Below are 25,699 nucleotides of genomic sequence, written 5' to 3'. Positions count from 1 at the left end.
AATAAAATATAGGAATGAAACTCTAAAATTAAAATGTTTTATTTTGGAGGAAAGAATTGCAATTTGGGACATACATGCAGACTGACTGGTCTTTGGTATGTCCAAAGGACAAAGAGAAGATTAGAGGTTTTGTAAAAAGAAGAAATGTTATGTATTTCTCTTTGAGAAATTTCATTGGCACTAGTAAGGTTTTGAGGAGCTGGCAAGTTCTGATAGGTAAGTGACTGTGGTGGGCAAATTAGTCTTAGTTGCAGTAGGTCATTTCAGCAGCCATTAGATAAAATTGGTTTCAGGTTACAGCATGCAGTGAACGCTGCCAGGCTTGCAGAGAATTACATTTTCGGAGTAATGTTTTATGCCCTGAGTACCTTTTCCCCAGCCTCTAGATTCTGTTTTAGTTGGGTATGACAAGAATGATCCAATTTGTATGATCAGCTTTCACAAGGACAGGAGAGCTGGGATAAAAGGAAAAGTTACCCTTTAACACTTGTCTGAGTTGGGGGTTGAGATTCTTACCTGGTTCAGGCGTGTTTGTGGAGATAGAAATGGCATAATGATTGTATGAAAGAAGGAATGATTAATTCGCTTTGTCTGGAGTGTGGCGGGGTAGGTCATAGAAAGCTTCACAAAGCAGATGATATTGAAGAGGGGTCATGGTGAAAGTTTTAGGGTCAAGAGATGAAGGGTCTTCCAAACAGAGTAAGTAGCACGTAGAAAGGTATGGACGCGGGAAACAGCATAGTGAGTCTAGGGGACGGTACCCCATCTGGTCCTCTGGTCACCTGGTCTTCTAGTGCTATGGAAGCCTTGGGCTTGAGAGGGGGCAGGGAGTCTGGGGGAGGGAGGGATGGAGGGATGGAGGGATGGACCACAGCCAGTCACAGAGTGTCTTATTTGTCTGGATTTTGTTTTATAAGTAAGGGGGTGGCATGAAAGTGTTTAAAATGGCCGGGCGCGGTGGCTCAAGCCTGTAATCCCAGCACTTTGGGAGGCCGAGGCGGGTGGATCACGAGGTCAAGAGATCGAGACCATCCTGGTCGACATGGTGAAACCCCGTCTCTACTAATACAAAAAATTAGCTGGGCACGGTGGCGCGTGCCTGTAATCCCAGCTACTCAGGAGGCTGAGGCAGGAGAATTGCCTGAACCCAGGAGGCGGAGGTTGCGGTGAGCCGAGATCGCGCCATTGCACTCCAGCCTGGGTATCAAGAGCGAAACTCCGTCTCAAAAAAAAAAAAAAAAAAGAAAAAAAAGAAAGTGTTTAAAATAAGGTCAGATCTGCATTTTAAGAAGACCATTTTGGCCAGTGTGGACGGTGACTTGGAAGGGCCAAGGTGGGGTGGTGGTTGGGGTAGAGCGTGCAGGGGGGACCTGGAGGCGGAGAGGCTGGCAGAAGACTCTGGGAAGAGCTGAGGGTGATAGGGGAGCGCTGGGAGGAAAGAATACAGGATTCATGGGATAAAGGAGCTCCAGAGAGGGAGGAGTTGAGATGGTGTTAATTCCTATTTCAACAACAGTAGCAATGCTGTGAGGTGGTTATTAACTTTTCTTTTAACTTTTAAATTTTGATGCAGTTTTAGATTTTCAGAAAAGGTGTGGTATTTTCTTTTTCTGTTTGAAAATAAGTTGCAGATGTGATATCTACTGTAGACTGAATGTGTCCCCAAATCCATGTGTTTAAATGGTAACCCCCACTGTGATGATATTAGGAAGTGGGGCCGTTGGTAAGTGATTAGGTTGGAGAGTGGAACCCTCATTAATGTGATTAGTGGCCTTATAAAATAGGCCTAAGAGAGCGCCCCTGCCCTTTCCACCATTCAAAGACACAGCCAGCAAGAAGGCACTGTCTACAAACCAGCAAGAGAGCCCTCACCTGACATCAACTCTACTGGTGCCTTTATCTTGACTCTCAGCCTCCTGCGCTGTAAAAAACAAATTTCTGTTTTTCATAGGCCACCCAGTCTATAATACTTTGTTATAGAAGCCCAAATAGACTGAAACAGTACCCCTTTGCACTTTTACTTACTGTTTTTCCCTAAAACAAAAATTATATAACACTTGCACAATTATGAAAATCAGGAAATTAAATATTTATAAAATATATTATATAAACTATAGACATGATTTGGATGTTAGTCCCTCATAGCAAGAATAAATAAACAAATAAATAAATAAACCAAGAAATGAAACAAAAAAATCCTGGCTGCCGCATCGAGTTCAGTTGTCATGTTTCTTTGGCTTCCTGTAATCAGGGCAGTACCTAGACTTTCTTTGTCTTTCGTCTCGTGTGTATATACCTATATACTTTTTAATATTTTTATTGTATGTATATATACTTTTTCATATATATATACTTTTTGACGTATTTGATGTGCACAGGCCCATTGTGTTGCAGAATGTCTCTCCACTTGCGTTTGTTTCATGTCTCCCATGACTAGACTCAGGTGATTGTTTTTGGCAGAAACACACAGAGGTGTGTTGTGGTCTTCTCAGGGCACATGAGGAAATACGGGGTGCTGACGTGCCCATGATGAGGGAGATAGCTTTGATCACGTGGTTAAAGTGATATCTACCAATTTCTTTTGGTTTAAAGTTGCGATTTTTCCCTTTGTCATTTGTAAGGGCCTTGTGGGGAGATACTTTGAGACCAGGCAAATAACCCATTATTCCTCAAACTTCCACCTTGGGGTGCTTACTCTTAACCCACATTTCACAGAAGAGGAAATTGATGCTCAGATAGGTGGAGCAACTTGCTGGGCTCACGAGGTCAGCAAGCAAAACTCAAGTTAAAATTTTCTGACTCTAGGTCATGCCTCTTCACCTCTTGAGCTCTCTTCCTGGGTTAATGTCAGTTTCTAAGCCATCCTTTCTGTGGCAGACCTACCATGCCTCACCCACATTCCCTCAGCCCTTACATTTGAACCTTGCTTCTAAGTGCAGCATCCAAGGACTCAGCATAGTCACAGTACCAGCTCTGCCACCTGGCACCCATCAGAGGTGGCACCCCCTGGGAGTGGCCCTGGACCAGTCAGTGACCCTCCCATACCATTCAGGAGTTGCTTACAGATTCCTTGGCAACCTTGCTCACTGGGTGGGCAGCTCTGAGGTGTGTGCTGTACATTGTTTCCCAGAGGATCCCAGCAGGAGGAAGCTGCAGTGCCCACCGCAGGGACCTGCTTGAGTGATGTACTCTCATCAGCTTCCTTCACATCCCCATATCACCTGGTATCACCTCCTAACTAAAGAACATGAATCCTTTTCTTGGATTTGCCTCTAGGGAAATATAAACTAAGGCTCTTTGTGAAGTTTTGTGTTTCCTCTCCATTCTCGTCCCTCCTGTGAGCCCCCTGTTAGTGTCTCTCAAATATCATAGACCCCAAAATAAGCACGGCCCAGAGGTGGAGTTTGAGCAGGCTAGGATGGAGCCTACTGAGTTCTCAGGAGGGCACGTGAAGGGTAACCAGAGGAATGTATACCCTTGCTCAGCTCCAGTGAGCTGGTCTGAGGCTGGATCTGATTGTATAGTCAGAGACATGGTTGAGAACATGCATGTGCCAGAACTGGGGGCCTGAGCTCACTGCAGCCAGCAGTGGCCCTTCCCTCTCCCTTTAGGAACAAGTAATAAGAGAAGTGTGAAATATCAATTTGGCTTGAAGCTACAATATTGGGGTGCACCCATCCTTTGAGCTAGCGTCTTAGGAGGGGCTTCCTTGAGGCAGGCCTTATGATGACAATCTGTGTTCATGTGTTTTACTAAAGCAGGACTCTGGAGTAAAATTGTAAAGGCAGTAGAGCAGGCAGGGGACTGTGGCAGCAAGCAAGGGAGTAATTTCAGGTGATACTGGGGGCAGTGCTGGAGTGTGAATTGCACCAAGAGTTTGCTCCACCTCAAGGCCAGGGAGTGGGGCTTTCACACCTTGCACCGGGGAGGGCAGGCACATCAACTCCAAGACACTTCTTGCTTTCTTTGTTTTGGGTAGTGGTTCAAGTATTGCAAGGGCATTGAAGTGGATTGCAGGTATGAGTGATAGAAGTGAAGGCTGAGTGTGGCGGCTCATGCCTCTAATTCCAACACTTTGGGAGGCTGAGGTGGGAGGGTTGCTTGAGGCCAGGAGTTCAAGACCAGCCTGGGCAACATAGAAAGATCTCATCTCTACAAAAAATACAGAATTAGTTCGGCATTGTGGTGTGCACCTGTGGTCCCAGCTACTTAGGAGCTGAGGTGGGAGGATGGTTTGAGCCCAGGAAATTGAGATGGCAGTGAGCTGAGATCACACCATTGCTCTCCAGCTTGGGCAACAGAGCAAGAACCTGACTCAAAAAATATATAAATAAAAGAGACGTGAAGTGCAGAGAAAAGGGCTGGGCACCCAGAACTGGTTGGGCTGCTGTGACAAAATATCACAGACTGGGTGCTTTGAGCAACAGATATTTTTTCTCACCATTCTGGAGACTGGAAATCCAATATCAAGGTGTCACTGGGTTGGTTTCTGGTGAGGGTTCTCTCCTTGGCTTGCAGATGGCCACCTTCCCAAATAGTGTTCACATTTGGCCTTTCTTCTGTGCCTGCACACCCCTGGTGTCTCTTTCTGTTCCTATGAGGACACCAGTCAGGTTGGATTAGAGTCCCACCCTACAGGCCTTTTTTCTTTCTTTTTGCCTTTACTTGAGAATCTGACACCTTTATTTAACCTTAATTACCTCTTTAAAGGAGCTGTTTTCAAATACAGCCATATAGGGGGTTAGAGCTTCAACCTATGAATTTGGGGGGACACATTCAGTCCATGACAAATGGTGAGAAAGATCTGAGGTCATCTGGGTGGAGGCCCAACATTATCTATGCACTCACTTTAAGCTGAGCCCTCACAAAACCTTCTTAGTGACCACTTCACATTGTGGGCTCTTAGAAAGCGTTCTGTTACCTAAATCCTCAGCCCTAGAGCTGTCTCCAGTCTACACCTATGCAGCTGGCCATAGCCATGCTCTCGGTCTTTACCCATCTTTAGGGATGGAGCACTCCCCTAGTGCTGAAAAGGTCTCTGAAAGCTGAATCCATGGCTTCATTTTGCATATGGAAGAAAATAAGCCTGGGGCAGACCAAATGCCTCCCTGGAAGTTGGTGTCCTCATGGTAGAGTTGGGCTCACTGTCCAGACTTCCAGACTGAGCAGGGGAGAAAGACCTAACTTTCATTGGATGCTGCTTCTTTTTATATGCAAAGGAATGTGTAGCTGTTTTCCCCCATCAGATTTGCATATTCTCTTCTGGCTGCCAGGGGTGCAACCTTTTTCTCAGGGTTAATGGTATTTACATCAGTCTGAGACACCAACTGGCGCTTAAGACCCAGACTTTGCAATTAAGCCGTTCCATAAGCAAAGAGGAGCTTATGAAGCTTTGTGACAGGTTGAATATTTATAAGCAGGCTTATCTTAATTAAGATTGCTGAATGGCCAAGCTGGAATGTGTTTTCTTCTTTCACACAATGTCTTTCAGCTGGGAGGTCACTGGCAGTCAGGTTTTTGGGGTGGTGGGTGGGAGAAGATTTGGCGATTGGATGAGTCACCTGCAGAAGATGGGAGAGGGCCAGCAGCTCAGTCACAGCCACCCTGAAGAACTTCTCTTGAGCAATCTGTTTACTTACCCAGCCAGCTCACGCTCAGCCTGGGGTTCAGCACTAGCTATCCTCTTGAAATAAGCAATGTGTGTGATAAGCAATATAAGCATCTAGCTATGGTTTATGGTAGACTCTGTCTGATGGGGACGGAGTTATGTCATCTCAGCAGAGTCATCTTTTCTCCCTTGATCCAGGTGGCCAAAGCAAATGGCCTGTGCGAATTCCTTAGGCAGGGAGACCAACTGGTCCTTGTTTGCCTGGGATGATTCTGGTTTTAAAACTCAAAATTCTATATCCTAGAAGTTCCCTCAGTCTTGTAGGTGACTCTATTTTTAGGCCAAGAAGAGAAATCTCATTGGAATGAAGGTCCATTACACCTTGGCAGACTCTTTTTTAAAAAATTTAACTGACAAATAATAATTGTATATATTTATGAGGTACAATGTGGTGTTTTGATATGTGTATACTTATGAAATGATTTAATCAAGCTAATTAATCTATCGATCACCTCATCTACTTATTTTTTTCTAAGAATATTTAAAATCTACTGTTTTAGTAATTTTGAAATATACAGTACTGTATTTGTACATTTTCACACTGCTGTAAAGATACTATCTGAGCCTGGGTAGTTTATAAAGGAAAAAGGTTTAATTGACTCACGGTTCCACATGGCTGGGGATGCCTCAGGAAACTTATAATTATGGTGGAAAGAAAAAAGGAAACAAACTTGAAGCTTTTTACATGGCGGCAGGAGAGAGAGTGCTAGCAAGATCGGGGAAAACTGCCTTATGAAACGATCAAATCTCTTGATAGCTCCCTCACTATTGAGAGAACAGCATGGGGAAACCGCCCCCTGAATCCAATCAGTTCCTACCAGGTCTCTCCCTAAACACCTGGGGATTACAAGTCAAGGTAGATTTGGGTGGGGACACAAAGCCTAATTATGTCAAGTACATCGTTATTAATTGTGCTCACCATGCTGTCTCTTCTTTACAGTTCAGTGGGAAGCCTAGGCGTTTGGTTTCCAGGATGTGACCACCTCTACCTCTCCACAGCCATTTTCTCCATAGACTCACCTGCAGCCCAAGGGATATTCCATTCCCTATCTTTCCTTCCATAATAGTTCCGAGGACGGCTGAGGTGATGGCAGAAGACTAAGGGGAAAGTAAAGGTGTTGGTGACCCAGTCCTTCCTGTCTTAGGGGCTAGGTTGGCTAGATCCCTAGACTGAGAAGCCAGGCTGAGTGTGACCTGTGGAGACCCAGAAGGTTAAGAGGACTGGATATTGCCTTGCAGGGAATGGCAAGCCATGAAATATTTTGGAATGAGTGGTGCATACAAAACATTGCCCCAGAAAGCATGTTCCTTCAGGAGTTGATAGAGTGCGCAGCACCCTGCAGACTGGAGTTTATGGACATCCCAGTGACAAAGGGCGTGACTCAGGTGGCTGTGGAACAGCGAGTGGCCCTAACCTGAGTGAGTCCCTGCAGTGTCCGAGAAATTATGTTGAGCTATAACCACCCAAGAGAAGAGACAAGGGTAGATACGTCACCAAGAAGACTCAGAAAACCCAACTGTCCAAGCTCACTAAGGGGAAACAGCAGTGTTGCAGATGTTTGGTGCCTTGTCCATCCGCACCCAGCACTTGCCCTTCAGTGTACTGCACGTACCTCCATCTCTCCATCCAAGGCATGCTTGGTCAAAGCTGGGCAGGCTGGAAAGTAGGGCCCCAGTGATGATGTTGTTTGATGGATAAATATCCCCACTTCCTCATCACTGTCCCAAGGTGGGGACAGCTCTGAGCTGTGTTTTACACTGTCTCCCACAGTGCCCAACATGATTGATCTCAGTGGCCCACAGTGGTAACCCAGCCAACCCCAGGCTTTAGCTGCCCTCCCTTCCTGGCCTCATATCTGCCTCCTCTAGTGGTGTTTTCTGGGATCACCTCCCAAATAAGCTACTTGTATTCAAATTCTTATTTCAGGGTCTGTTTCTGGAGGATCCCAATCTAAGACAGATTAAAACCAGGTGCTCTGCTATTCTGCATCTCCTTTAATATTAGACAAATCTGAATCACTGCTCTTTGAACTATGAGCTTCAGTTCTTTGCCATTTTGGGGGAGGAGCTCTCTGGGTCTGCTTGTCCAGATGTATACGGGTCTGATGACTTGCTGTATGATGTCTCACAAGTCCTCTGCCCGTTCTGGGCACTGTCTTAGGGGCTAGGTTGGCTAGATCCCTAGACTGAGAAGCCAGACTGAGGGTCACTGCTTTCCTTTGAGTGTTGTGGTGTCTTCAGGTTTCTGTAAATCAGGACATTCAGGGACATGCTGTGAGAATCAGCTTTGCACTGTTTGGTAGCTTCGTTGATGGAAGAGGGTGCTTTGATGGAAGATTGCTGTGTGGCAATTGGAGGCAAGGCCAGATTTAGGGATGGAGGGTAGGTGGCAGCAAAGTCCTGGTCATCTCAGCTGGAACTCATTCTTTCCTCAAAGTGTTGGAGATGAATTTCAGTCTCTCCACTCCAGAGTTTGAAAGTCTTTTTCTAGTCCTGACTTGTTTTTCCAACAAACTGACATCCCTGCCCTTGGACCCAGCACCCCCCATAATCATTGTTTTTGTAACCGTTCACAAAGGTAAGTTTGAAAATGTAAAGCGCAGAGGGGTGATTCCAATAAAAGCAAATTGAAGACGACTTTTATATCTTAGAAATCCACTCATCTGCACATCTGAGACTAACAATTGTTAGTGCACGTGCTTTGTTACCTCTCTTTGTCTCTTTTTACCCCTTTTTCTGAGCCTGATTCAACTATGGCTCTTCAGAGAGTCTATGAGACTGAAATGGTTTCTAAAAACTGGTCCCAAAGTAGGCAATGTAGCCCAAGCCAGAGGAGCTATCAAACACTAAATGGGCATCAGGGAAGTCAGTCAAGATGTAAATATGGATTTTGAAGATCAAAATAATTCTAAGTAACCAGAAGTATTAGTTTTGTCACCATTCAGGTAGCATAGTCGAAGGCTGAAAGACCCATAGGGGGCACTTTTCTTAGGCAAATTTAGTGCCGATAATGTTCTGAAGCCTCTTTGTAAGGTCATAGTCGAGTTCAAAGTTCATCTTGAGTGCTTAGAATGGACCTTTGTGACTACAGACATCATGAAATATTCTCTATTTCTTTTTTTATTCCCTTTGGAACTATGCCTATTGAAAAGGTGATTTTGAGGACAAATTTACAGCAGCAACATAAATAACATTCCATCTGTAATTAGCTTTCACGACGGGTCCAGGGAGTCCTGACAGCCTTGTGCATCCTAGAGATCCTAGAGGAATCAGAGAAGGTGTCAATCACTAACTGTTCTTGGTAACATGCAGAGGGGATGAAGATACTTTCCTTAGGGTGGTGGGAAGCTTTGATGAAGGTGTGAAGAGACTGATCTGGAAGAGGAAGGGAGTTGGATAAAGGCACCAGAACGAGCATACTTGCGAACCATACTCCCTTCTGCATTAGGTCTCTAGAAGTTACAAAAACGACATAAAACATATCCATTACAGCTGTAGAAGATTGGATCTTACTTTTCTTGGATGTGAAATTATGCAAGCTAGAAGTGAGAGGAAATGAGGTTGAAAGTGGAGTTAACTAATCAAAACACATGCAGTTGAGTTTCTTTTTTTTTTTTTTTTTTTTTAAGGCAGAAGTAGTTCAGGGGTGCTGCACAAGAGCCCCAGGACAGCTCCCAACTTGAGGCTGTGGATGCAGAGGGTGAGGAGGCTGCCTGAGGTCATCTGTCCTGGGGATTGATGATGTGTCTCTGGAGCAGCCTGGTGGGTTGCCACCTGCCCGTGTCAAGCAGCAGCAGACAGAGGCATTTTCTGCCAGGTGTGAGCAGAAACCATGAGTACTTAGGAAAGAGAGGCAGGTACCAGGTAGCTGCTGATAGTAGGGGTTGAGACTACTGACATCTAAGATAACATATTGATACAAAGTGTCTACCAAACACCGTAGCGTTCTCCCAAAACTAGGAAAGAGATCGCACAATCATAACTACCATTCGACATTATACTAAAGGCCAGTACAATAAGAGACATAAAAATGAGATATTCAAAGATGATATAAGAATTCAGAAAATCTAAGAAAATCAAGGGACAAATTATTAGAATTTAGATTTCTACAAAGGAGTCTAATATAAAACCAACATTAAAAAGTCAAAAGACTTAAACATCAGCAATAATAAATTAGACAATGTAATACAAAATAGGATTTCAGGACCACAAAACCGTAAAATACCTAACAAATATAATGACAAATGTGAAAGATCTACATAAAAAATTATGAAACTTTATTAAATGTCACCAATAGAAATCTGAGTAAGTGAAAACCTATACTGTGTTTCTATATCATATATTTCTCAATTCTCACTAAATTAATCCATAAAATACCAGTGGAATTTTAAGAAAGCATATAGTAAGCAGAGTAAGTCAGCCAATTTCTTTTTAAGAACAGCATGACAGGGCTTTTGCCTTATAAGATATAAAGTATATCATGAGGCTACATACAACAAATTAACAGCCAGATGCATAAGTTGTAACTAAAAAGTATCAGAAGAAAATATAGGAATTAGTAATCTTGGGATAGGGAAGTTTTCTTAAGCAAGGCACAAAATGCAGAAGCCACAATTGATAGATTTTGACAGATTACATCAAAATGAAAACTTCTTTAGGTGGTATAAAACCACAAATTAAGCAACTTAAATAACCAGAAAATATTTGCAACATATGGGAGTTAAAGGATTATAAAAATGAGTGTGACTGGATCACAAAATTATCATACATTCGAAAGCACAGATAAAGCATCTTCTACTTTATTCATCTATATTTGATTTCATCTCCTCTATCAGGCCTCCATAATTTTGTCCACTCTAATAAACGTAATGTGAACCAATGTATCCAAAAGTTTGTTTAGGCAATACTGGTTTGGATGAAATGCCCAGACTTCCTCCCTAAGATGCAGGGGGTGTGGGAATGAGGCTGTGGTTCGTGTGGCCTTGAAATGGTAAGGACAGTGGAGGACTCGTTTCTTGTCTTCTGGATTTCCTCTCATGTCCACTTCAGTTTGTGGATTAGTGACTGCCCAGGTGCAACTGGTCTCATGCCTGGCTGCTTCATTTCTGAAGGCACTTGGGACTGAGGTTCACCTTGATGTCTTTGGTTCTGGTTGCTTTGCTAGCTTGGCCAATGCCTATGGCCCTTTTGTCAGAAGCATTCAAACCAGAGCGACTCCATCTTGAGTGAGGGCTAGGAAAATGAGGCTGGGAGTTATTGGGCTGCATTCTCAAAATTTAGGTATTCCTAGTCTCTAGATGTTTATGGTTAAGGGAACAGATTGATAACATTTACTAAACAGACCCAGACTTGGGAGTGCCTAATATCCCAGTAACTCGAGAACAAAAGCAGTCTTAATTTCACTTCAAAGATAATACCATTGATTCTTGCAAAATATAGTAATTAAGAAAATTGATCCTTTATCACTCACCCTTGTAGCAGAGCACATCTCCCATGATCTTTTTTTTAATCCTTCATAAATGAGTATTGTACCTAGGGTGGATGCATTTCTCCTCTTACTTTCAGAAACACCCCACTCTGTCTGTGGAGCAGCCATGCTTTATTCCTGCACTTTCTTAATAAACTTGCTTTCACTTTACTCTAAGGACTCGCCCTGAATTCTGTCTTGTGTGAGATCCAAGAACCCCCTCTTCGGGTCTGGATCAAGACCCCTTTCCGGTAACATTTTCTGGCTGACCCAGCCCCACTACGGCCCTCGCTATAACCTTGCCTCAGGTCTACGTGTGTCTCCCAGGCCCTGTGGCCTGTCCTGCAGCCCTCACTTGGGAGCTGCTTTCCTTCATCTCATGGGCTCTTTGGTGTGCTCCTGTCTAGCCACCCGGGTACCTCTGTACCTGCTCAGGGCTGCAAGGAACTCTGGGTTCCCTTAGAGCCTCATGTAGGGAGTGCCAGATAAAATACAGGATGCCCAGTTAAATTAGAATTTCAGATAAATAGCAAATAATATTTTAGTATAAGTGTGTTCCAAATATTACAGGTCTCAAGTATTATATTAGTTTATTAGTTATACTAAAAGAAACATTACTTGTTTTTCTAAAGTTCTCATCTCACTGGGCATCCTATATTTTTATTTGTGAAATCTGTCAGCACTAGCCACATGGGAACCAGTGACTGCTTCCTTCTTTTGCCCAGCCACCTGGCACACTGGGTTGACGTGGTTGTGGCCACTTCAATTAGGCTTGGGCTGAGCATGAGACTGCCTCCTTCCTCTGTCTGGATAGAAAATGAGGTTGAGGTTCTGCTGCTTTTTGCTTTTTCCTCAATTTATCTCCTCTATGCCTTCAATCCAGAGCCATTAAACTAACACATTCTCTTTACACAGGCTGCGGGGGCTTCCCCGTTTTCCTCTCTGCATGGACTTTTCTTAGGTCCTTTAGGCTCTTGCTATGTTCAAGGAGGGAGATAAAGGAATTTAGAAAATCCCTTCTCTTTCCACAAAGCCTGGATTTAGAGCCCATTATCTTGTTGTGAATTCAAACCCTATTTGAATGTCAGTAGCTGAATATTAATTCTTGGTATCACTGCTGTAGATAATTCTAAAATCCCTCCTTGGTCCTCAGTGGCAAGGGTAGTCAAATTCCTTAGGCTGATTAGGGGAAAGGCTGCTAGGGTATAATTTCCTAGAAGCTGGAAAGATGACTTTTATACAAATATAAAGTGAACAGGTGTCAAAGATTTTATTTAGCTCATTAATTATTGAAGGAGTGAGTCAGTTGTTAGAAGAGATTCAAATCAGAATTTGAGTTACAAAGAATTATATTCTCTTTGGGACAAAATTCATTTGCATCGTTAAGGACAGGAACCATTTACATTGCTACCAGTTGTCTTCACTTTAACTGCTGCCTCTACAGACATGTAAAATAGACTAATAATGGAAAGTCAATCAAAAGGCACAGGCCTCTCTAGAATCAGATCATCCCAGAAGGTGCCCTAGGCAATGCCCAATACTACTGAAAGAAAACTCAGGGATCTCTCTTGCCCATTTCCACATCTTGAAGAATTTTTTCCTGACAAAGTATAATCTCAAAAAAAAATTTTTTTTTAACCTGTTCCAATACTAAAAGATAATAAATTCAAAGAAGAGGAAGTATAAATGGCTGACAAATATAAGATTAATGCTCAACCTCACCAGCCTATTCATGGGAAACATATTAAAACAGCATAAGAGTTTTTAATCAGTTAATATCCAGGGTGGAAAGACAAAGACGTCAGGCATTGCTGTTGGAAGTATAAATTGGTTACATGTTTTTGGAGCACGATTTGGAAGTGTCTGTTGAAATTTTAAATGTGGACACTTATATGCAATTTCACTTATAGATATATCCTCTAGAGAAATAGTAACAAACAAGCACGTGCATAATGGTGAAAGCATTGCTAATTCATTTACCAAATATTTATTAAGCACCTACTCTGTGTCAAGCTCAGAGATGCTTGGGACACATGAGTAAACAAACCAGCCAAAGCTCCTGCTTTGCTGGAATGTGTATTCTTATGGGTGCAGATAGCCAAAAATACATAATGAATATGTAAATTCCCTAGTTTTTTGGAAGATAATAAATGTGGAAAAAAAGAGTTAGTAGATTAGGGTAAGGAAGAATTTGGAGTGCTGAGAATTGGGGTGGGAGTGGGGGACGGGTTTGGGTATTAAATATGGTGGTCAGGGTAGACCTCGTTGAGAAGGTGAAATTTGAATGAAGACTTGAAAGGGGTGTGGGAGTGAGTCATGCAGGTGCTTGAGGGAAGAGCAAAGGCAAGAGCCTGGAGGTGGGAGCATGCTTGGCATCTTGGAGAAAAATCAAGGAAGCCAGTGTATGTGGATCCAGGAGAGGGTAGCAGGAAATGAAGTTGGTATGAGTAACAGGACACCTAACTTGAGGGGCCTCCCTGGACTTTTAAGGACTTCTGAAGTCTCTGTTAATGAAATGGGGGAGTTTGTAAGGTTTTGAGCAGGGAAGTTACACATCTTGAGGAAAGAGACCCAAGCATTTAGGATCACCTCCCCCCTTGACTTCCACACTGCATTTTAATAGAAGAAAAGGCTGGCCGACCAGAGCCTCCTTAATCGCCTTCCTATAGAGAGCAGGCGTAGTATGGGGGAATCTTTCTGGAAGGCATTGTTTTTACTTAAACAAGATCAAACCCCACCCCACTCCTACTCCATCCACCAAGACCCTGTCACATGTAATTTCTAAAACTGTAAACCCAAGACCCTTTCACATGTAATTTCTAAAACTGTAAACCCAAGACCCTTTCATATGTAATTACTAAAACTGTAAACACAAGACCCTGTCACATGTAATTTCTAAAACTGTAAACCCAAGACCCTTTCACATAATTTCTAAGGCTGTAAACCCAAGACCCTTTCACATGTAATATCTAGAGTTAAAAGCCTATATAAAGGCAGAGCTTCGCTTTGTTAGGTGAGCTTGGCTGTTAAATAACTATGTCGCCTTGCTCCCGGCAGAAATAAATCACCTCTTCCTTCCTAGTTTGGTATCCGAGAGGTCTGTTTTTTGCGGCCGCTCCTACTTCAGTCTGAATGTCATGTTCCCTGAATCCCCCAAGCCTATGGTGTAGATAATACATATATGGTAGGAGCAGGAGGGTGGACGTGGGACCAGTCTAGGGGTGTTGCTCCTGGCCTGGACTAGCCTAGTCTGGCAGCAGTCGAGGAGTTAAAGGTGGTCAGCTTTTGCAAGTATCTGCGTGTGTTTTAAATAAATTTCATTGTGTATATACAACATGATGTTACGGGCTACATACACATAGTGGAATAATTACTATAGTAAAGCAAGTTAACGTAGTCACTGTTAACATATCACGTAGTTACTTACCCATACTTTTTTCCCGTGACAAGGAGAGCTTAAATCTACTCATTTAGCAGGAATCTCGAATTCAGTAAAGTTTTATTACCTTATAAACCAAAAATAAATTTTAAACCCTCCAATCAACTGAATGGACCCTCCTCTCAGCCAAGGGCTTTCTAAAGTAAACCTGAATCACTAGTTCACACAATGATGGGAATGGTTGGTCAGACATACCTCATTGTAACTTCCTTACTTTGGAATTCAGGCGGAGCTGACCAGCACTAACATTAAACTAGAGACCTTAAGACTCACAAAACAGATTCTTTGTAGCAATGAGATAGCAACATGAGATAGCAGGCTCTGAAAGAAATAGAAATATCCCAAAATATATTTCTTTGGGATTAGGGTTTTATAACCTACTTTAAATAAAAGTTGGAGAATTCTTTTATGGCCTGCTTCAGGGGAGAACAGTGAGAGAAGGCTAGAGAACCTTCCTGCTTCTTCTGTTTTTCCAAATGCCAAGGAACTACCACGTCAGGGTATAGCATTAGATAGTGGTATTAGTATTTGGGCTTCCCCAGGGAAGCACCAATTTTGACTCATGACAGAATGGAGAGCCCATAAATAATCCCCAAAGAAGCTAGCCTTGAACTATTAAGACACAAAAGATGAACTCGGTGTTGTGAGACGCCTCTGCAGTTAATTTATTGGTCTGGTTCTGGTTAGTAGTGTGGCCTTGAGCAAATCACGTGCATTTCTGGGCTTCACTTTCCTTATCAGTGGGTAAATGAATGAGTGGAATTGGTCCATTTGTAAGCCTCCATGAGTTTATAAAATAGGAGCTGTTGAGAAGGGAGATCTGTGCTCTACCCTCATCTAAGGCAGCCTTACCCCCTTTCACCTGGGCAACTGTATGTTCCTTTGCAGTCCTTCAAGATGGGGACTGGACCTTGCCATCTCTCTGCTCCTCCGATCTTTCTGGCAGAGTTCCTCCTGTTAACTCATCTTCTAACCTCAGGCTCCTAAGAAAGTAGAAACTAGCAATGACCAGGATGGGCAATGGTAGCTGAAGATTTAGAGCTTGGGGTAGGGTGAACCTGAGGGGGAAATACATTGTAATGAGTTTGTGTGGGCAGCAAGATGATCCATGTGATGACAGGTAGAACTTAATGGAGATGCTTCCTCCTCCCTCCCCTTCCGTCCCCTTCCCCTCAAGCCTGGCTCCCCACCAGAATTGTGCTATTTAATTATCTTTGCTGATAAAGATAAATGGCAATCATTTAGCTTCTGAATGAGTACAAAGAGAAATTTCGTGTGAGTCATCCAGGGTCGTCTTCCAAACCTCACTGGAAACTAAGCTGTGTTTTTTATGACTTCTGTGCTTTGCAGAGACTCTAATTTCCCTCATTGGTGACTATTACAGGGCTTTATATAGAACAGTAAAACAACGTGGCACATTAACCTTTGTGAATGACACAGTCAGAAGGTGCCTTCGTCAGCAATGGACTCTGATGTAAACATAGGGAAGTGAGACACAGCTTTGGTACAGATTGCTTTGTATAACTTACCCCCTGTGGCCTGGGTGACACTTTTAAGAGTCATAGACAATGCCAGCTTTGTCCCTCCCTGTTGGAGGTGGGAAAGCTGCAGTCACAAATGGCCAGTTTAGAGCTGGATGTGGACATCTCACCAGTTCTCATGGCCTCCTCTGCTGCCACCCTGCTCTGAGCCACCACTGTCTCTCCCCTGGACGATCACAATGGCTTTGTGACTGGTTCTCCCTGTTTCTGCCCCCATGGTGTGTTTTCAAATCAGTAACCAGAGGAATCTTTTAAAAACGTTGTTGTTATTTACCGCTTATCTCTCCCCAGTGAAAACGTACTTCCCGATGATGGAAATTTTCGTCTTTGTTCCCTACTTTTAGGACTGTATCCTTTAGGTCAGGGCTTCTCCAACCCTAACGTGCCCAGGAATCACCTGGGGGTCCTTTTAAAATGTAGATTCTAATTGGTAGCTTTGGGGTGAGAACTAAGAATTTGTATCTCTAACAAGCTCTCAGGTGATACTTGTTATTAAACCAGACTGGGGTCTGCCTGCCCAGTGCAGCAAAACCAAACATTGACATCGGGATTGCAATGAGAGAAAATGAGGCATGTATGGCAGGGCACTAAAAAGGAGAATGGGGCTGCTAAAGCTTAAGACTCAAACTCCCTGATGGCTTACAGAAAAGAGTTTCTAAAGGTGGGGAGGCAGAAGTCACAGGCAAAGTCATGAATCAACACATGGAGGCTACACATTGGTTTGACCTAAAAAGGCAGGACATCTTGAAGCAGGGGCCCAAAGGTCATAGGTGAATTCAGAGATTTTCTGATTTGCAATTGGTTAAGGAGGCGGAAATTTGTCAAAAAGTTTAGGATCAGCGAAAAGAATGTTAGCTCTGGCTCATGGTTGTGACCTCCTCCAGGCCTCTCAGAAAAAAAATTTACAACAAAGGACAGGAGTGAGAGTTTCCAGACCTCACTTTCTCCTTATCTGAGGTCTGCATGCCAGTGGATCTGTTTGGTGTAGGTCCAGGTTTCTGAAAAACAACTCAGGGACATACTGATATGGCTTGGACCTGTGTGCCCGCCCAAATCTTATACTGAAATATAATCCCCAGTGCTGGAGGTGAAGCCTGGTGGGAGGTGATTGGATCATGGGGGTGGTTTCTCATGGTTTAAACCATCTGCACTTGGTGCTATTATAATGATGGTGAGTTCTCGTGAGGTTTGGTTGTTTAAAAGTGCGTGGCACCTCCCCTCCTCTCTCTTTTCCTCCTTCTCTGGCCACATGAAGTGCCAGCACCCACTTTGCCTTCTGTTATGATTTTCTGAGGCCTTGCCAGAAGCTGAGCAGATGCCAGCATCATCCTTCCTATACAGTCTGCAGAACCATGAGCCAATTAAACATCTTTTCTTTATAAATCACTCAGTCTCAGATATTTTCTTATAGCAATATAAGAATGGGCTAATACAGAAAATTGGTAATGAGAAGTGAGGACATTGTTATAAAGATGCCTGAAAATGTGGAAGCAGCTTTGAAACTGGGTAACCAGCAGAGGTTGGAACAGTTTGGAGGGCTCAGAAGAAGACAGGAAGGTGAGAGAAAGTTTGGAACTTTCTAGTTGCGACCACGACGTGGATAGTGATACGGACAGTGAAGTCTAGGATGAGGAGGACTCAGGTAGAAATGAGAAACTCATGATCGAAGCAACCATTGCAAAATTATAACTGAGAAAATTATCACAGTAAAATAGGTCTCATCTAACCAACTCCATCTCGCTTCTAACCTCCAAGCTGTCCTTGTTTACTCCTGGGCATAGGCCGAACTAACTATGGGAGGAATTTATCGTTTACCTTCGAAGCAAAGATAATAACAGCCTTTCCCAAAACAAATCCCCTTCCTGCCTGGGGACTAGACTGTCTTTGTAGGACTAACAAATTAGCTACAAGATTAGAAATTGTGATTTAAGAGTCATCCAGCTGGAGTCTGCAAGATTCTGACCTTCACCAAATTGATCCTGCAGATAATATCACTATTGTAAAACCTATGATAAGTGCTTTAGATATTGATAGATCAGCTGACACCACCCAGATTGATAAACTGGCTCATCTGATCTTGTGGCCCCCACCCAGGAACTGACTCAGCACAAAAGGACAGCTTTGATTCCCTGTGATTCATCTCCAGCCCAGCCAATGAGCACTCCCAACTCACTGGCCCTTATGTACCACATTATCCTTAAAAACTTTGATCCCCAAATTCTCAGGGAGACTGATTTGAGTAATCATAAAACTCTGTTCTTGCACAGAGCTGGTTCTTCATGAATAACTCTTTCTACATTGCAATTCCCTGTCTAGATAAATCAGCTCCGTCTAGGCAGTGGGCAAGACATCCACCGGGCAGTTACATTGGGAACTAGATAAAGGTCACTTTTGCTATGCATTAGCAAAGAGCCTGGCTGTATTGTGCCCCTGCTTTAGGGATCTGGGGGACTTGAACTTTAGAGTGATGATTTAAGGTATCTGGTGGAAGAAATTTCTAAGCAGCAAAGCATTCAAGATGTGGCCTGGCTGCTTTTAACAACCTATGCTTATATGTGTGAACAAATGAATAACCTGAAACTGGAACTAATATTTTAAAGAGAGACAGTATAAAAGTATGGAAAATTTGCAGCCTGACTGTGTGGTAGGAAAAAAAAGCTCATTTTCAGGGTAAAACTTCAAGCAGGTTGCAGCAATTTGCATGAGTAAAGAGGAGCCAACTGCTGATATCTCAGACAATGGGGAAAAGGCCTTGAAGGCATTTCAGAGATCTTCATGGCAGCCCCTCCTATCATAGGCCTAGAGGTCTAAGAGAGAAGAATGATTTTCTGGGCCAGGTCCAGGGTCCTGATGTCCCTATGTAGCCTTGGGACACTGTTTCCTGAGTCCTAGCTGCACCATCTCTGGCCATGGCTAAAAAAGACCCAGGTACAGCATGGGTCATTGCTTCAGAGGGTGCAAACCATAAGCCTTGGTGGCTTCCATGTGGTGTTAGGCCTGTGAGTGCACAGAATGCAAGAGTTGAGGCTTGAGAGTCTCCACCTGGATTTCAGAGGGTGTATGGAAAAGCCTGGATGTCCAGGCAGAAGCCTGCTGCAGGGGCAGAGCCCTCACAGAGAACCTCTACAAGGGAAATGTGGAAAGGAAATGTGGGATTGGTGCCCCCTCACATAATCTCCACTGGGGCACTGCCTAGTGGAGCTGCTGGTGACAGCCACCATCCTCCAGACTCTAGAATGGTAGATCCACCAGCAGCTTGCATTGTGCACCTGTAAAGGCTGCATTATCCTTCTGTACAGCCTGTGGAACCATGAGGCAATTAAACATCTTTTCTTTACAAATTACCCCTTCTCAGATATTTCTTTATAGCAGTGTGAGAACAGAATAATACACACTTGTTAGAATGTTATCTTTAGTTTCTATAGGGAACCAAAATATCTAGTGACTCTAACTTCCTTGGCTATTGTTTCAAGCTATTAATACCTTGTTGCATATCAAGTTGCTCTCAGGGCTAACCAGGTGCCTGGAATTTCCCTTGAAGGAACTCACAATTTTCTTTTATTTCCATGCTTGGATGGCCCTTAGGCCTTTAAGAGGAGTCTGTGCTGTGTCTCACACTGATGTGGGACAGCAAGGCTGAAGACCATGTCTGGAGGCAGGACCACCAATTGTTTTCTTTTTTCTTTTTTTTTGAGATGGAGTCTTGCTGTGTCACTTGGGCTGAAGTGTAGTGGCATGATCTTGGCTCACTGTAACCTCTACTTCCCAGGTTCAAGCAATTCTCCTGCCTCAGCTTCCCAAGTAGCTGGAATTACAGGCATGAGCCAGCATACTTGCTAATTTTTGTATTTTTTTTTTTTTTTTTTGAGATGGAGTTTTGCTCATTACCCAGGATGGAGTGCAATGGCGCGATCTTGGCTCATCGCAACCTCTGTCTCCTGGGTTCAGGCAATTCTCCTGCCTCAGCCTTCTCAGTAGCTGGGATTACAGGCATGCACCACCGTGCCCAGCTAATTTTTTGTATTTTTAGTAGAGACGGGGTTTCACCATGTTGACCAGGATGGTCTCAATCTCTTGACCTAGTGATCCACCCACCTCAGCCTCCCAAAGTGCTGGGATTACAGGTGTGAGCCACCGTGCCTGGCCCAATTTTTGTATTTTTAAAAGAGATGAGGTTTCACCATGTTGGCCAGGCTAGTCTTGAACTCCTGACCTCAAGTCATCTGCTGACCTCGGCTTCCTGAAATGCTGGGATTACAGGTATGAGACACTCTGCCTGGCCCCACCAGTTGTTTTCTTTCCAAAGTCAAGTTCAAAAACACAGGGCTGAGATGATGGTATCAGTCACATGAGAGAGCTTTAAATTATAGATTCCTGGGTGTCTAACTCAGAGTTTGTGATTTAGTAGGTCAGAAGGGGGCCATGGGAATCTTTTTTTTTTTTTTACTCACCAGGTGATTTGAATGTGCAGCTGGGATGGGTTACCAACGATACAGAAAAATAAAAAATTTCTTACATATGCAAATCTGATTCTAGTTGTTGCCAAATTGTCATCTAGTGAATACAAAATGAAAATTGGCATCACAAATGAAAATAAAAAAATTCTCCTTTTTCTTGTTGGCACCATTTTGTTGGCCTCCAAAAATTTAATGATTTCAACAGAGAAAAAGGGAAATGTGTATAATCATTTCAGAATATCCCTATTCATCACTTTAAAATTATATTTAGTATTATGAAAATAGCAGAAGCATATAGAAAACAATTCAAACAGTAAAAAAGTATGCAATGAAAAGTGAGCTTTTCTTCCATCTTGGACTTCCAGTCTCATTCTTTGGAGGAAATTTTTCTTAACAGTGTCTTATCAATATTTCCATAAAATTTCTAGGTACACACACCCGCAAACCCCTGCACCCACACCCCAATTTTTCTTTTTTTCAAAAGCAGTGGAAATGTGACCAAACTGTTTGTACCAGCCTTTTTCTTATTACTGCCTGTCTTGGTTTGCCGTGTACGGAAGAGTGTATTTTTACCCTGAGATCTACCATTTCCCAAGCCCCTGCCACTCCTCCCATTGAGAGATGAGATTTATGGCTATTTCCTTTGAATCTGAGTGGGGTTTGGACTATGTTGGAAGTGATACTATGTGACTATTGAGGCTAAATCATGAAAAGTAATACAACTACCACCTGGTCCTCTTGGCATTCTCGCTCAAGAACCCAGCTGCCATGCTGTGAGGATGTAGAGAGACCAAATGGAGAAGCCATGTTTAGATTTTCTAGCCAACAGACCTAGCTGAAGTCCCAGCCAACAGTCAGCATCAACCTTGGGAAATGTGAGACAAGCTTGAGATGATTTCAGCCTCCAGCCTTCAGGCCACTCCACCATGGAGCACAGATGAGCTGCAAAGGAACTGGAGACAGAAAGTCCTGATCTCATTTAAGGGCTCACAGCAGGAGTTACAGGGGGATGGTATAACCTATGTGTCATTCATGGGTGATCCTGAGCCAATCACTATGTATTAGTTTAGCGTAGCCTAGGCAACACTGCAAGAGCAAACAAATCTACATCTTCCAGCTTCACAACATACATGTTTATTTCTTACTCTCATTGCAGTCCAGTGAGAGTCAGGTGGCTCTCTTTCCTATCATAACTTAGAGATCCAGTTTCCTTCTATGTGGTGGCTCTTCTATCTTTAAGAGCTTCCTTGGAATCCTTTATTGTATTCTCTTCATTTGGCTGGCCTAAAGAGGGCATGGAAAATCACATGGGAAATTGTATGGCTTGGCCTTATATGAGCTACATCACTTCTGCCCACAATCCAGTGTGGCAGACACAAACATATGGCCCCCTCCTAGCTGCAAGGAATTCTGGAAAATGTAGTCTTTTTGAGCACCAAGGTAGAGGACACAAGAGTGGTGGGTGTCTGGCCAGTTTCTGAGAATAATAATGATGCCAACCTCTCCAGGTTGCTGTGAAGATCAAACTATAAGAAGTTGTCTTACCTCTGATGAAGTTGAAGGAACTATACACATTTTAGGTATTAGGGTGTTTCCCATCAGAGAAAGATACCTGAGACACTTTTCCTCAACAGTCCAGGGGCCGCATAAATGATGGACAATGATAAGCCACTTCTCCTTCCCTGGCTATCCTAAATGTAACCACTGGCAACCAGTGCCCTAATGCCAATGCCAACAATGCTTCTCCCCCCACTGGTGAGAGAGTAACATGTTACAAAAGCAGCCCACCCACATGCTATTCAGGCTCAGAGAAAAGACTCTCAGGAACACAGTTGGCCCCTCACCAGGCAACGTTCAAGTGGGACATTAAGCAGAGACACACTTGTTCTTTTTCTCTCCAGCTTTGTACCACACCAGTGGCTACCTAGGCTCTCTTTCCCCCAGCAGCACATACATTTCAGATGAATGAGAGAGCAAGAGAAAAATTACCTTAAAGGACCTGGAAGCAAACAATGGCAACTCTCTTAGAACCTGGTGGTTCACAGCCTTTCTTATCCATTTCCTCAGTAAAAATGCTTACATTCTGGGAGATCTTAATCTTCTCACTGGTGAAATGGGTGTGATCATTGTATCTGAGCTGCTGAGCATACACAGTTGTGGAGAGGATCAGGTAAGGAAATGCTTACAAAGGGCTCTGTAAAGTTTATAAACTGCCCTAAACAGAGGTGAGCAGTGCTGTTTCTCTTACTAAAGGCTGAGGAGCAACAGAGTGTGACCTTGTTGTGCAACTCTAAAAACTCACAGTCATTTTTCTGACTTTTTTTTTTTTTTTTTTACAATTTTTAATTCTTTTGGCTACATAATAGTTGTGTGTATTTATGGGATACATGCAATTTTTTGGTACAAGCATATGATGTGTAATGACCAAATCAGGGCAATTGGAATTGTAGGGGTCATTGCCGAGTTTAAAATGAGGAAACTGAGACCAGCACAAGAAGATCCAGTGCGAATTCATTCGGCTCCCAGGCGAGGTTCTGTGGTCCAACAGGAGGGGCCAGAGAAGTTGCACGGACTCCTCTCAGACGTGGGGTTTTATAGGGAGTGGAGGCATTCCGATTGGCTGTGGGAGAGCAGGATGTGGGCAGGGCAAGCTGCCATTGGCAGGTAAGTGGGATGCACAATGCTATTGGGCAGATTTACAAGGCTTCTTTTGCATTTTGGCAGGGTTTTCCAACGGCTGACTAGGTGCTGAGTGCAAAGCCTAGTGCCGAGTGCAGAAGTGGGCGTGGGGTGATGACGTAGTTTCTAGGTGCAGAGAGGGATGGGCGTGGCCGAGCTCTCGGAGGGAGATGGGGGTGTGTCCAAGCTCCCGGCAAGGCAACCGGCCTTACAGGAATAGCCATCACCCCAAACATCTATCCGTTCTTCATTTTAAGAATATTCTGATTCCACTCTTTCAGGTATTTTGAAATATACAATAAATTACTGTTAACTACAGTTTCCCTATTATGCTGCTGAACACTAGATCTCATTCATTCTAACTGTATTTGTTTGTTTGTTCGTTTCTGAGACAGGGTCTCAGTCTGTTGCCCGGGCTGGAGTGTAACGGCTCAATCATGATTCACTGCAGTCTCAAACTTTTGTGCTCAAGGGATCCTCCCACCTTAGCTTTTCCAAGTTGCTGGAACTACAGACATGCCCCACCACTCTTGGCTAATTTTTCTTTCTTTTTTCTTTCTGAGCCTAACATACTTCTTTTTGGAGTCTTGCTCTGTCACCCAGTCTGGAGTGCAGTGGCGTGATCTTGGCTCACTGCAACTTCCACTTCCAGGGTTCAAGTCACTCTCCTGCCTTAGCCTCCAAAGTAGCTGGGTGGTGCATGTCACCATGTCTGGCTCATTTTTGTATTTTTGGTAGAGACCAGGTTTCACCATATTGGCCAGGTTGGTCTCAAACTCCTGGCCTCAAGTAATCTGCCTGTCTTGGCCTCCCAAAGTGCTGGGAGGATTACATGTGTGAGTCACTGTGGCTGGACAGCTGAACCCACTTCTAAATCTAACCCACCTCCTTATTCCTTACTGGTGGTGGGGGGTGTTCACAGCATGGTCACCATATCTGTTATTTCATTCTGGGTTCCAAGCTTTCAGCTGCATTTTTTTTTTCCAGAGAGGAGTCTCTCTCTGTTGCCCAAGTTGCTCTTGAACCCCTGGGGGTCAAGCAATCCTCCTGCCTCCACCTCCCAAAATGCTGGAATTACAGGCATGAGCCACCAAACTTGGCCATAACCATCCCTACTATCCCTCTTCCCACTACCTTTTCTCTGATTATAAAATTTCTGTATAAATCTCAGAAAATATAAGAAACAATAATCATAACTTCTGCTTACTGAATAATGTCTATTCAGTCTATTTGCCCTCGTGGACGTGTGGTATGGTTCTGCCCTCCTACTTGGATAGCAGACAGCTGAGCAGGCCTGTGAGATTCCAGGTTGTGAAGCTGCTTGCTTTATCTGCCTATTTCCAAAGAAAGTAGCTCATCAGTTTCACTACGTGTGTCAAGAAGGGCCTTAAAAGCATCCTTTTCTTTTGACCCTGTACATTTTCTCCTAAGAAACTTCCCTAAACACACAATTCTTAGCGCAGCGCAGATTTATGGCCAAATATTCAAAGATGGCTGCTTCAGAGGTATTTATAAAAGTGGGAAATTAAAAATGTAAATCCCTGCCATTAAAGTAATTGGTAAGTAAATCATGGAACATTCATCCAGTGACATGTTATATGACCTCTAAGGATCATAGAGGCTTATGTTATACTTGTAATGACATAGAAAATTGTTTGTTACATAAAGGTTCGTAGGATAGGCAATGCTACATACAGTTTTATATCAACTGTGCTCAAAATGTGTAGAATGATGGCAGGAAAGAAATAGGCCAAAATGAACTGTATTGGTTTTGGGTGGTAGAATTATCAGAGACTTGTTTTTCTGTGTGTTTCTCCCTCTGCTTTTCCATACTTTTAAATGCTTCTACATGGAGCAAGATTTTAAAAAAATGGTTAATATAAAGTTAAAAACCCCCAATTCCCAATCTCAAACTGACATTCCCTATCTTAACTCCCTTTGTCTCACTTACTTAATTTCATTTGCTTTTCCTTACAAATGCATAGATTTCCATTGGTGCTCTCAGAACTAGGTGAAATTCAATTCAAATACATAAAAACTGCAGCCACCCACTCGCTAAGCCTTCATGTGTGAAAGAATTTTCAAAGGACCTGAGACGTAAGTGGTTCTCATATTAAATTCCCACCTTCAGTCACAGTTTAGAGAGCCCAGGTGAATGTTTTCTGTAATACTAATCATTTCTTTTGCAAACAAGTGTAAGAGAAAAAGAACATTTATTATGGATCCAATTATAACTGAAGTCTGTTAGAAATGAACTGCTGCAAAGAATCAGATCAATGTAGAGAGTACAAGTTTCCTGAAGATGCAAATGGCTTAGGTTTCATTTAGAACTTGACAATTGCTGTTAAGGCTCAGAGGAGTCTTGTGTGAGTGCAGACTGAATATTCCTTCAAGGAGCTTGCTTGGAGGATAGTCAATGAAAACAACCTATAGCCAGGATTTCTAAAA

This window comes from Aotus nancymaae, unplaced genomic scaffold (genome assembly GCF_030222135.1).
Source record: "Aotus nancymaae isolate 86718 unplaced genomic scaffold, 86718_ANA_hifiasm-v0.15.2.pri h1tg000001l, whole genome shotgun sequence".
Classification (NCBI taxonomy): Eukaryota; Metazoa; Chordata; class Mammalia; order Primates; family Aotidae; genus Aotus; species Aotus nancymaae.
Note: the sequence above shows the minus strand (reverse complement) of the source record.